This window comes from Ursus arctos, unplaced genomic scaffold (assembly GCF_023065955.2).
Source record: "Ursus arctos isolate Adak ecotype North America unplaced genomic scaffold, UrsArc2.0 scaffold_176, whole genome shotgun sequence".
In the NCBI taxonomy this organism is placed as follows: domain Eukaryota; kingdom Metazoa; phylum Chordata; class Mammalia; order Carnivora; family Ursidae; genus Ursus; species Ursus arctos.
Window position 1 is genome coordinate 41,724 of NW_026622848.1, and position 13,565 is coordinate 55,288.

The 13,565-nt window shown below is 36.2% G+C and overlaps 1 non-coding gene across 1 annotated transcript; it reads right to left on the reverse strand.

The window, feature by feature from the left end:
* Positions 1 to 5,586: 5,586 nt before the first annotated feature.
* Positions 5,587 to 5,690, reverse strand: LOC113256474 (U6 spliceosomal RNA). The gene has a single exon (XR_003316685.1). It is a non-coding gene; the product is annotated as a U6 spliceosomal RNA (small nuclear RNA).
* Between the last annotated feature and the right edge of the window lie 7,875 nt (positions 5,691 to 13,565).

The following is a 13,565-nucleotide window of genomic DNA, read 5'->3' on the forward strand; positions in this document are numbered from 1 at the left end:
TGATACACAAATGTAAAGATCCATATAGACAGGATGACATGCCTGTTTACTTTTTTCTTCTAACCATCACACAAATGCCACATTCAGTCTTCCATTTATTAGGGAGATGGCAGAAGGGTAAAAAATTGAGCCCCCGATTTCAAGATAAATTCCTAAAAAAGTGCGATGATGGGAAGGTTTTCTCTTGGCTAATTTCTGTTTTCAAACTTATGGTTTCCTTTAAAAAAAAAACACAACAAATCAAGACACCTCCCTCCTACTAATTTATACAGCAGCTCTCCTCTTTCCCTCCTTCAAGTAGTCCTCTTACAGGCTGAGTGAACACGTTTACTGTATTTCATTATTCTCAATCTGCAGTCTCACTCCAATCTCCCATAAATTCCCTTCTTGAAGGGAACTTTGTCAAGTACAACAGTCTTTCCAATACTCATTATTGTATTCCTTTCTATGATGTGATACCATTGCTCAAACCCAACCGCTTTTGCTTCTCTTCTCAGCTGGTTATCATCCTCTTCTTGTCTTCCTACCTGTGGACATTCCCTTGATGTCCCTTCTGGAACATTTTCAATTCATTCCTGTTCTTTCATCCTGAGAGAGTTTATTCTCTGCTCAAGGCTCCAACATTGCAGGTGAATTCTGTATAGTTAAATTCACTTGTTACTGACTTATTCAGAACTGCAACAATGAATCTTGTTTTATACTCCAAATACGCACTACAATTTTGAGTTGGGGGTGTTGTCATAGCTTCCAATTTCCTGTTCAATATCAATGTAATATTTGTTTTTTTCTGATTAGAGTGACTGGATTATGTGACTTTGTTATTAAATGGGTTTCCCTTTATCTGCCTCTTTCTTTCCATTCCCTGTAACAATCACTTTCATCTCACTGGGATTAAAACAGTAACCTCTTTACAGATCTGCTTGTCTTCAGTCTCTTCTTACTCCACTTCTGTAACATATGGCCACTTGATTGTCTTTCAAAAATACTGATTTTATTGAAGTATGCCTCTATATACAAACATGCCCTCAGGATAAAATTTGATCTCTCAAATGTGGCTTTCAAAGTCTTTCCCTCCTCAAACTCTCCCCACCATCCCCACTCCTCCCACCACCTTATCTAATCATTGTTGCACACAAATATTCTATAGTCATTTTATTTTCCTTTTGGTTTCATCATCTTTGTTCAGTTCTGGAGACTATTTCTTTCATAACTGCTCTATATACTACAATATCACTGTTTGCCATCTAATAATTTTAAATTATACTTTCAAGATTAAGAAATAAATGATGCAGCCATAAAGTTTACTTCTATGAAGATAAATGGATTATTTAATAAGAAAATGCTCATAGTTCATTGGTAATCTTTTAAATTACAAAATGTAAATCATACACAGATATAATACATATATTATATTGATATATATATTTATAAACAATGTAGAGATTTCCTTTTTAAATAATTTTGAAGTTTTCTGGAAAAAATACTAGTTATATAATGATAAAAAAATAGGTGCAGGATTGGTAAAAACATTAAAAATATACTTGTCAGACTTTAGATGTATTAGAATATTTCTGGTATAAAAATTTTTGGAAAGTTTTTATTATTATATATTTATTAGATTTTCTCAATATACATATTATTAATGAGTCCCAGCTCTGTGGTTTCCATCCTGAAGTTTCATCCTGGTGTTATAATCAAAATCTGGCTTCAAGGTAGGTATTATGTGGAATATTGGAAAAGGTTTTCTGCACTCCACTATAAACTCTCCAGGCTATTATATTGACATTTTTGAGGAAGCACGGTTTAAAATTTTTCTGCAAATGGTCTCTGGGTCTCTTATTACTAACCCTTCAATTGATCATCAAATGTCTAGTTACAAAAGAAGGAATCAAAGCTGATTTTTCCCTTCAGTGGTTACTTTGATACTTGAAATAAAAAAAGCCTGTTGTTACACCTTCATTAGATCTTCAAAAAAAATCTTCATTTTGTTTAACAAAAAGAGTAACTGAAAAGTAGGCCTTAAGGACTGTACAATTTAGTCATATAAGCAAATTCTCATTATCCGCACTGTCCGGAGTAAGACTTAGCTCAAAGAGGAAGCAGGATGAGGAAGACAAGATAGAACCTCTGAATCTGATCACTAAAAGAAGTTTATTGAATACATGTTATATATTCAGCATGAGATCTTTTCCTCCTACTTATTCTGAAAGGAGCATTTTTCATGCTATTTGGTTTCTTTGAAAGTATTGTTGAACCAATTTATAGTCCTACAATAACAGGTAACAGCGCCAATCTCATCCTGAGTAATGCTATGTTCCAAAGTGTGTTCTTGGTAACTGCATATTATACTTCTAGCCCTTCTTTCTCTTTCACACTGAGAGTCATATTTCAAAGTATCAGGATATCTCAAAGCCCCTCAGATTTAGAAAAAAACCTAAACTGAACTCATTACCTTCCCCAAAATTTGTGCTTTTTCCCGTTTTCTATCTCCATGAATGAGGTCAAAACAGTCTATTTCTCCAAGCTTAAAGCTTCAATGTTAACCATAAACATGGTCTCTCCCATTTCTCCCCACACAATCAATCGAGTACTATTAATTTTATATAATTGTCTTTCAAATATTTTTTTCCAGCTAATGTTATTGTTTTATATTTGCATTTTGATAAACTCCCACATCCCAAGTGGTTCCTTTCTACCCCCAACAATCTTTTATGCACTTACAAAAATTATCTTCATAAAAAAATGAAAAGACATTTTAAAAGTCGGTCTCTTGCTTAGTATAGTTATCTCTCTCCAATGATTTTTATGAAAAGTCAAATTCCTGAACATGACAAACTCTCTGCCATCAAACTTTTCAAATCAGATATCTCATCTACCTATCTTACTCCTATTATGCAAGTCAAAACTCTCTCAAAGAACCCCTAACCTGAATCTCTAGCCAAAAGCCAGCACCAATTGCAGCTTACATGAGTAAGTGATTTTGAACACCCCAGCCCTGGTCAGGCCACCAGATGAGAGCAGTGCAGGGAGTATCACATGGAGCTAACAAGACTAGTGCAGCTAAGCCCACCCAGTCAACCTCAGAGAATTGACAAAAATAAATGAAGTTGTTAAGTGACACACCAATAAATAGATTACTAAAATAGTTAATCCACAAAGGTTTCATTAGCTATGCATTTATATATAATGCATTTATGTTCAATCCAAGCAGGCTTCTAATTCATGAGTAGTTCTCACTTCATTCAAAATTCCACCCCTCAACATCTGCTTATCTTACACTTTTCCATTTCCAAACATCTGTTTATTTTACATTTAGAATAAAAAGAATGTTTTCTAATCTCTTTGCCTTAGAATCTTGAAACCTAGATTTTAAACTTGTATCATGCAGAACTAAGATTGGTTTTGTTAAAGGAAGCAAGTTTTCCAAGTCTTCTCTTGCCAAATATTTATTGCTTTTTTTATTTATAAAAAAGACAAAGTAATGTAAACAAATAAAAACAGCAAATATTAACGCTGAGTCCAAAGAATACATATTCTATGCAAGGATGCAGACAAGTGAATTAATGATTGTGGTAGTATTAGTCCTATTGAGCTCTATACATGGGGTTGCTGTAGCAGTAAAGTAGGCGAGTGCTGAAGTCCTAAAGGAAGGGGTAGTAATAGGAATCACTTCCTATGAAGAGGAAACTGGTTTAGTCTGAAGGTCAAGGAAGAGATAGCCAGGAGGGAAAATGAGAATACGTATATTTCCTGACAGAATAATTAACATATAAAACTTAATGATCCAATCTATGAAAAATTTAAGTATGCTTGAATATATGCATGGTGGATATTCGGCCATGACAAGAGTCAGAAATGTAAATGGGGCAAGGTGACAAGATATGTATTTCCTCGGGAAGAGTTTCAACTGCATCTTGCAGGTGATGAGGACAGGAAAAATTTTAATTATTGGTGTTATCAGGTTTCTATCTTACAAAGATCTCACGGAAAACAAATTAGGAAATTGGTATAATGGTAGTAAAGATGGGGGTTGGTATAACGGCTAAGGAAATAATGCAGTAAAGCAGGTTAAGATACACATATATTTAAACCTAAACAGTGACGTTGGGCATGCAAATAAAGGAACATATGTGTGACAGGTTTTGGGAGATAGAATACGAAGGGCTTGGTGACCGGAACTGTGAGTGAGAAGTTAACAAGGTCTGCTAAGTTTTCCAGGCATTCTCAAGAAATCAAATTTAGAAGCAACCACAGTATAAATGGAAATTGATGAGTTTGAAGTGCCTGTGGGATATCTGGTAGAGATTTTAAATAGAATAAATAAGATTCCTATTTTCCTTGATTTTTTGACCCTTTTTCATTTCATTATTTAAAAAATTAGCATTTACTATATATCAGTTGAAGTGTTCTGTTTGGGTTAAAAATATTATAGATCCGTAGGAGAAGAAAGGGAAGAAGGAAGGGGGGGTAAACAGAAGGCGGAATGAACCATGAGAGACTGTGGACTCTGGGAAACAAACTGAGGGCTTCAGAGGGGAGGGGGTGGGGGAATGGGATAGGCTGGTGATGGGTAGTAAGGAGGGCACGTATTGCATGGTGCACTGGGTGTTATACGCAACTAATGAATCATCGAACTTTACATCAGAAACCAGGGATGTACTGTATGGTGACTAACATAATAAAAAATATTAAAAATAAAAATAAATATAATATAAATATTAAAAAAATGTTATACACTAATTTTTGCCCTACGGGAATTGTGTCCCTAATCTCTTCTCTACCACCACAGTTTAACATTAGAAAAAATTTAATTAGCCATAAATTGTACTATACTTTCTCTTTCAGAGTGATTTCTCGATAAAAGGAATACAAGCAGTTGCATAAAATTGCATGTAACTGTTGGATACATGCAATTGAAGCATGTATTCAAAAGTATTGCATTAGGTGGCAAGGTGCCTCATAAATAGAAAGCATCTATCCAAAATTCTACCTCTTTGTTATGGACTATGTTGTGTTCCCCATCACCTCCACCAAATTCATACGCTTAGGTTCTAACCCACAGTATCTTAGACAATGATTTCATTTAAGCATACACCTTTTAAAGAGATAATTAGGGTTAAATGAGGTCAGATGGATGAGCTTTAATTTAATCTGACTTGTGTCCTTATAAAAAGTTAAAAGAGATAGTAGGGATATCCTCACACAGGGAAAAGGCCATATAAAGGTGGAGAAGGCAATTATCTGCAAGCCAAACAGAGTGGCCTCAGAAGAAACTAAACCTGCCAACACCTTGATCTTGAGCTTCCAGTATCCAGAACTGTGTTTAAGCAACCTGCTCTGTGGTATTCTGCTATGGCAGCCCTAGCAAAGTGATACCGCTCTTCTCATTTGGAGGAAATAATTGAAAAAACACTTTTGATGTTCTATCCGTCACTACCCCCCAGGAAATATATTTTTTAAAGATTTTATTTATTTATCAGAGAGAGAAAGAGTGAGCATACACAAGCAGGGGGAGCAGCAGGAAGGGGGAGTAGCAGGTAGAGGGAGAAGCTGGCTCCCTGCTGAGCAAGGAGACAGACCCAGAACAAAAATATGGAACGCTTCACAAATTTGTGTGTCATCCTTGCACAGGGGCTATGTTAATCTCTGTATCTTTCCAATGTTAGTATATGTGCTGCCAAAGCAAGCACCCCTTCCCCCCAGGAAATAAATTGATGAATTTGTTTGTCCTCGCTTTCTGTATACTCATCATTCTGTGTATTACTAGCAGGCCATATCACTAGTCAAAGCCATGTTCATGCATTCTGTGTTCTCTCTCCTCCTTCCCCCCACCCCCCATAAAAATACTTATCCCTTAAAGAAGTTTCGTCATACTTGTTTCATGCAGCTGCTCATAAAAACGACTCAAGCCTGTCTTCCATATACATTTATTCTTTCTCATTTGGGCCTCTTACCTGAACTGTTTTCCCAGATACCAGCAGGTATCAGGAAACTCTGCACTTGGAATATTGGGTATTGGGAATTTGCTTGGTGATTCATAAAAGTATTATCTTATTTGCTTATTGACTCAAATTTGGAGGAAGAGGAATAAGAAGTAGGGTCTTGGCTTCACTAATTTACCTAAACACTCTAAAAAGAAATATCCTATTTCTTATTAATGCTATCTTCTAAAGAAGGCTTACTGTAAAGATACAGCATCTATTTTCCAGGTACTCATGCATAAGGAAAACTGCATGGCTAGATAGAACTTGGGGTATCTTTAAAACATATAACTGAGAAGTGCTTAAAATTGGGTTTTATTGAAATGTCGAGATGATTTTTTAGTATGGCCAGTTACCTGATTGTTTTATTTATTTACAAGAAAATTTTATTGTCAAACTAAGGACCATACTTTTAAAAACTAAGTCATAAATTATCTGGTATGGTCCTCAAAAGTAGGCTCTAAAATTACAGATGATTATACTGGAATTTCCAGAGACCAAGAAATTGTTTTTTATTTATTTACTCAATATACTATATTTGTATGGTTAGAGAATTAAACCTGAAGGACTTTGTTGCATTTAAGAATAAACCATAGATATCATAAAATTAGCAACAAGAAACATGACATTATCAAGTTCTTGAGTTCCTGAATTTAAAATATTGTTATAATTTTAATGACCTATGGGGGTATATTTTAGAGTACCTAAAGTATAGTAAGTTTAGCTACTCCTACTTAATATAATGGACTTTACTAGAGCAAGGAAGGAAAGATATATTTACAGATAAGTACTTCATTTGAATACAAGAAGTATTCATTTTGAGAATACTTAATTTTTTTCTTTTTTTTAGGTAAGTGCATTTTATTGCTTTTTAAAATGGAAAATGGATCACATGGATATCCAGTGAAAAATTGGTGGATTGTACACACACATATAATTCCATTCCTTGCTGCAACCCTAATAAATAACAGTAAAGAATTTGTAAAAACTTATAAGTCCATTAGGAGTATTAGACATAAGATATAATGGCAGAAATGAAGCAAATAAACCAGAGACTGGGCCAACATGGTATAAGGAACCTAGAGAAAGTTAAGTTGTGCTATAAAACACACATGCTAGATTGACAAAACATTTTAAAAAATACCAAGTTTGGGCCAGGGTTTGGAGAAACTGGAATTCATTCATATATTGTTTGTGAAAGTGTGTATTTATACAAACCCTATGGAAAATGGTTTAATCCCTCCACTAATTCTGAACTTATGCATATTCTATGACCCAGAAATGTTATCCTTATTTGTATTTATCACAAATGTGTCCCTATATGCACATAAGATATTTACAAGAATGTTCATAATGCTGTTATTCATCATTGCTCTCACCTTGAAACAATCAACTTCCATCAATAGCTGAATGGATAAAATGAGGTGTATTTTATATAAGAGACTATGACACATAATGAAAATGAATCAACCACATTGTACAGCATGTATTAATCTCAAGTACAATATTGGCTAAAAGAAGTCAGACACTCAAAAGATACTGTTTAATAACATTTATATGAAGTTCAAAACAAAATTCATTTATGGACTTATAGGGAAGAAGGCAGAGTAAGAGGATCCTAAGGTCACCTCATCCCATGCATACAACTAGATAACATCCACATCAGTATAAATGACCCAGAAAATGACCCGAAGACAGGCATAACAGACCCCCCACAGGTAAACGTAGAGAAGAGGCCACATCAATGAAGATAGAAAGGGAGAAGACAAGGGCAGGAGCCAAATAGGGAATATCTGTGAGAAGGGCACAGTGGTGTGGAAAGGGGAGAGGACCAGATGCTCCAGCAATGGGAAGCACACTTGAGGAAGGGAATGCCTGTAATATCTGGCTTTGATAACCAGAGAGGCTAACAATCAGTGGGACTTAACACCTGGAACTTTAAAAACAATGGTCTTGGCTCTGAGAGAGCTGGAGGGCAGAAGCCCCACCCTTAAAGAAACAACACAACAAATAGCCTGCTGGGATGCAGCATATATGCAGCTGTTGAAAAACACCTGGGGTATATGGCAAGATTTATTTACTAATCTCAGAGCATGTGATGGCAGGGCAGGAATCTTTGGGAGACTTCTCTAAAAACAGACCTGGTTGGCACTATTTTCTTCCCCCATCCCCCAACCTAGATACATGAACAGCTATGAGAACCAGTACAGTACCAGCACTCTCCCCTTAGATTACTAACTGCATGCCCTGCCTGTGTGCTTCTGTGAATCTGCCCTCTCAGACCCAGCAGGCCTTGTCAGTTTTCCCAGGCAGTGCAGGTCTCCTCTCATAGCATGCCAGCACTACCCTTGCTGGCACTAGGCTCCCACCCCTATGTTCTCCTGCAGACTTCTCCCCTCCAATTCAGCCTTGGCCTGAGCCCACCCAAAGTGGTGCCACAAACCTGGAAGTGTGTAAGCAGCCACAACAGGGGTCAGCACTACTCCAAAATGACTATGGCCCCGGGGAGATGGGAAGGTAACCACACACACCAGACCAACAGCAGCCCTAGTAGTTCACTGAGGGAAGATACCTGGTCTGACAGCCAGCCCCACCTACCAATGTAAGATTCTCAGGAGACAACAGACGTAAAGCACCCTGAGGTTCATTGCTACTACATCTGGGGCAAATGCCTGATCAGACTCCACTCAAGATCAAGGTGGCCCCAGACTAGTCCACTAACAACACAGGGAATGAACCTTGCCCACAACGGGCAAAGAAAGGCACTGTAGATGACTGGACTAAAGGCAAATGCAGCCCCAGGTACAACAGTAGGATGCCCACAACACACATAGGAGATACCCCTGAAGTTCTAGGTTCTGGTGAACATGGGACATTGCACTGCAGGGCATGATAGGACCTCTTCTTCATAAGGTCCTTACTTTCAAGAGCAGGAGATGTAGCTGACTTTCTTAACACATAGAAACAGACACACAAATGAGGAAACAGAGGAATATGTCCCAAATGAAAGAAGAGGATAAATTCACAGCAAAAGAACTAAATGAAATGGAAAGAAGTAATATGCCTGATAGAGAATTTAAAGTAATGGTCAAAAAGATACTCAGTGGAGCTGGGAAAAGAGTAGAGGACCTTAGTAAAACCCTCAACAAAGGGATAGAAAAATATGAGAAAAAGAACCATTCAGAGATGAAGAACTCAACTGAAATTAAAAATAACCATATTGGGGCACCTGGGTGGTTCAGTTGGTTAAGTGTCCAACTCTTAGTTTTGGCTCAGGTCATGATCTCAGGGTTGTGAGACTGAGCCCCACACTTGGCTCTGAACTGGGCATGGAGCCTACTTAAGATTCTCTACCTCTTCCCTCCCTTCCCCTCCATGTTCTCTGTCTCTGTCTAAAAATATTATACACACACACACACACACATACACACACTCCAATGGAATAAATAGTAGACTAGAGGAATCAGAAGAATAGATTAATGACCTGGAGGACAGCAATCAAGTTGCAAAGAGAAGAGAGAAAAAAATTAAAAATTGAAAATAGAGTAAGAGAACTCAGGAATGGTATCAAGCATAATAACATTTGCTATATAGGAATTCCAAAAAAAGAAGAGAGAAAAGGGTGCTGAAAATTTGAAGAAATAATAGCTAAAACTTCCTGAATTGAAGAAGGAAACAAATCCAGATCCAGGAGGCAAAGACAGCCCCCCAAAATATTAACCCAAGGGGGTCCATACCAAGACACATAGTAATTAAAATGGCAAAAAGTAGTGACAAAGAGAGAAAAAAAAAACAAAAACAAAACAAAACAAACAAACAAACCAAAAAAAAAAAAAAAAAAAAAAAAAAAGAGAAGAGAAGAGAAAACAGTTACATGCAGGGGAAACCCCATAAGGTTATCAGTTGATTTTTCAGCAGAAACTTTAAATATATAATGCCACTCCCTACTGACCTGCAAAATGCTGAGGGAAAAATCTACAGTCAAGTATACTCTATTCAGCAAGGCATTCATTCAAAATAGGAGAGATAAAGAGTTTCCCGGACAAACAAAAGTTAAAGGAATTCATGACCACTAAACCAGCCCTACAAGAAATGTTAAAGGGAACTCTGAGTGGAAAGAAAAGACCATAAGTAAGAAAAGTAGGAAGCACTAAACCAATGAAATTAAGTATATTTATAAAAATCAGTTCAGGGATTCACAAAATAAAAGATGCAAAGTATGACACCATATACCTAAAATGCAGTGGGGGAATTAAAAAAAAAAAGATTCAAACTGAAGCAACCATCAACTTAACATAGCCTTCCTTTGCATAAGATATTATGTATAGACCTAACAGTAACCACGAATCAAAAACCAGTAAGAGATATGCAAAAACTAAAGAGAAAGGAATCTAAGTATATCATAAAAGCCAGCAAACTATAGGAGAAGAGAACAAGAAAAGAAACAAGAACTATGAAAACAAGCATACAAGTAACAAAATGGCAATAAGTAACTACCTATCAATAATTACTTTGAATGTAAATGGATTCAATACTCCAATCAAAAGACATAAGGTGACAGACTGGATAAAAAGCCTATAAGAGACTCATTTCAGGGGCGCCTGGGTGGCACAATGGTTAAGCGTCTGCCTTCGGCTCAGGGCGTGATCCTGGCGTTATGGGATCGAGCCCCACATCAGGCTCCTCCACTATGAGCCTGCTTCTTCCTCTCCCACTCCCCCTGCTTGTGTTCCCTCTCTGGCTGGCTGTCTCTATCTCTGTCCAATAAATAAATAAAATCTTAAAAAAAAAAAAAAAAAGAGACTCATTTCAGACACAAGGACACATGCAGACTGGAAGTGAGGGATGGAGAAGCATTTATCATGCAAATGAAAATGAAAAGAAAGCCAGGGTAGCAAAGCCTATATCAGACAAAATCGACTTTAAAAGAAAGACTATAACAAAAGACAAAGCAGGATGCTATATAACCCAAAAGGGAACAATCCAACAAGAAAATTAACAATGACAACTATTAGACCAGATGGATCTAAAAGGTATGTTCAGAACATTCCATCCTAAAACAGAATACACATTCTTTTCAAATGTACATGGCACATTCTCCAGAATATATCACGTATTAAGCCGCAAAAAAAATTCTTAATGAGTTAAAAAAGATTGAAGTCACACAATCAGTCTTTTCCAACCACAACACTATAAAACTAGATATCAATCACAAGAAAAAATCTGGAAAGAGCACAAATATGTCGAGGTTAAATAATGTGCTAGTAGGGGCGCCTGGGTGGCTCAGTCATTAAGCATCTGCCTTCGGCTCAGGGCATGATCCCGGCATTCTGGGATTCAGCCCCATGTCAGGCTCCTCCTCTGGAAGCCTGCTTCTTCCTCTCCTGCTCCCCGTGCTTGTGTTCCCTCTCTCACTGGCAGTCTCTATCTCTGTCAAATAAATAAAATCTTAAAAAAAAAAAATGAAATAAAAGGGTTGCTTCAAAAAAATAAATGAATAAATAATGTGCTAGTAAACAATGAATGGGTCAACCAAGAAATCAAAGAGGAAATAAAAAAACACATGGAAACAAATGAAAATGAGAACACAATGGTCCAAATCATTTGGGTTGCAGCAAAAGCAGTTCTAAAAGAAAAGTTTACCTCAGGAAGCAAGAAAAATCTCAACTATATAAGCTAACCTTAGACCTAACAGAGCTAGAAAAGAGAATAAAACCCCAAAATCAGAAGCAGTGAGGAAATGACAAAGAGCAGAAATGAATAAAATAGATACTAAAAAAATCAATAGAACAGATCTATGAAACCAGGAGCTGGTTCTCTGAAAAGATCAATAAAATCGATAAACCGTTAGCCTGACATGTAAAGAGAGAGAGAGAGAAAGGAGAGAGAGAGAGTACTCAAAGATCAGAAATGATAGTGGAGAAATTACAACCAATGCCACAGAAATACAGAGGATTAAAAGATATTATGAAAAATTATATGCCAACAAATTGGACAATCTAAAAGAAATGGATAAATTCATAGAAAGATATACCAAAACTAAATCTGGATTAGAAAATTTGAACAGACCAATCACCAGCAATGATATTGAATCAGTAATCAAAAACTCCCAACAAAAAAAAAAAGAAGTTAATACCTATTCTTCTCAAACTATTCCAAAAAATAGAAGGAAAGCTTACAAATTCATTCTATGAGGCCAGCATTACCCTGATACCAAGACCAGATAAAGACACTACAAAAAAAAAAAAAAAAAAAAAAAAAAAAAAAGAGGAAGTTATAGGCCAATACCTCTGATGAATATAGATATAAAAGTTCTCAACAAAATACTAGCAGACTGAATTCAACAATACATTTAAAAAATCATTCACCACAACCAAGTGGGATTTATTCCTGGGATGCAAATGTGGTTCAGTATTTACAAATCAATAAATGTGATATATCACATCAACAAGAGAAAGGATAAAAACCAGAGGATCGTTTCAATAGAAGTAGAAAAAGCATTTGACAAAATATATTATCCATTCATGATAAAAACCCTCAGCACAATAGGCTCAGCTGAAACATATCACTTTGTAAAGAAAGCTGCATGTGAAGAACCCAGAGGTAACATACTCATTGGTGAAAAACTGAGAGCTTTTCCCCTAAGATCGGGAATAAGAAGAATGTACACTCTCACCACTTTTATTCAATACAGTATTGGAAGACCTAGTCACGGCAATCAGAAAAGAAACAAAAATAAAAGGCCTCCAAATTGGTGTGGAAGAAGTAAAACTTTCACTCTCTGCAGATGCCACGATACTATATATAGAAAACCCTAAAGACTCCACCAAAAAACTATTAGAACTGATAAATGAATTCAGTACATTCACAGGATACAAAATCAATATGCAGAAATCTGTTACATTTCTATACACTAATAATGAAGTAACAGAAAAGTAAGTTAATGGTCCCATTAACTATACTGGAATTAAAATAACAAAACAAAAACAACAATGGCAGAAAATAATCCCATTTACAACTCCACAAAAATAAATACCTAGGAATACACTTAACCAAAGAGATGAAAGACCTATACTCTGAAAACCATAAAACACTGATAGAAGAGATTAAATATGTCACAAATAAATGGAAAGATATTTCACGCTTATGGATTGGGAAAACAAATACTGTTAAAGTACTACCCAAGGCAACCTATGGATTTATTGTAATCCCTCTCAAAATACCAAAAGCATTTTTTACAGAACCAGAGAAAATAATCCTGAAATTTGTATGGATGGAACTACAAAAGACCTCAAATAGCCAAATGAACCTTAAAAAAGAACAAAATTGGAGGTATCACAATCCCAGCTTCCAAGACATACTACAAAGCTATAGAAACCGAAACAGAATGGTACTGGCACCAAAAAAGTGACACATAAATCAATGAAACAGAAGAGAGAGCCCCAAAATAAACCCACAATATAGTCAATCTTCAAAAAGGAGGCAAGAATATGCAATGGGGAAAATAGTCTCTTCAAGAAATGGTGCTGGGAAAACTGGACAGTTCCATGCAAAAGTAAAAAACCTGGACTACTCTTACACCAC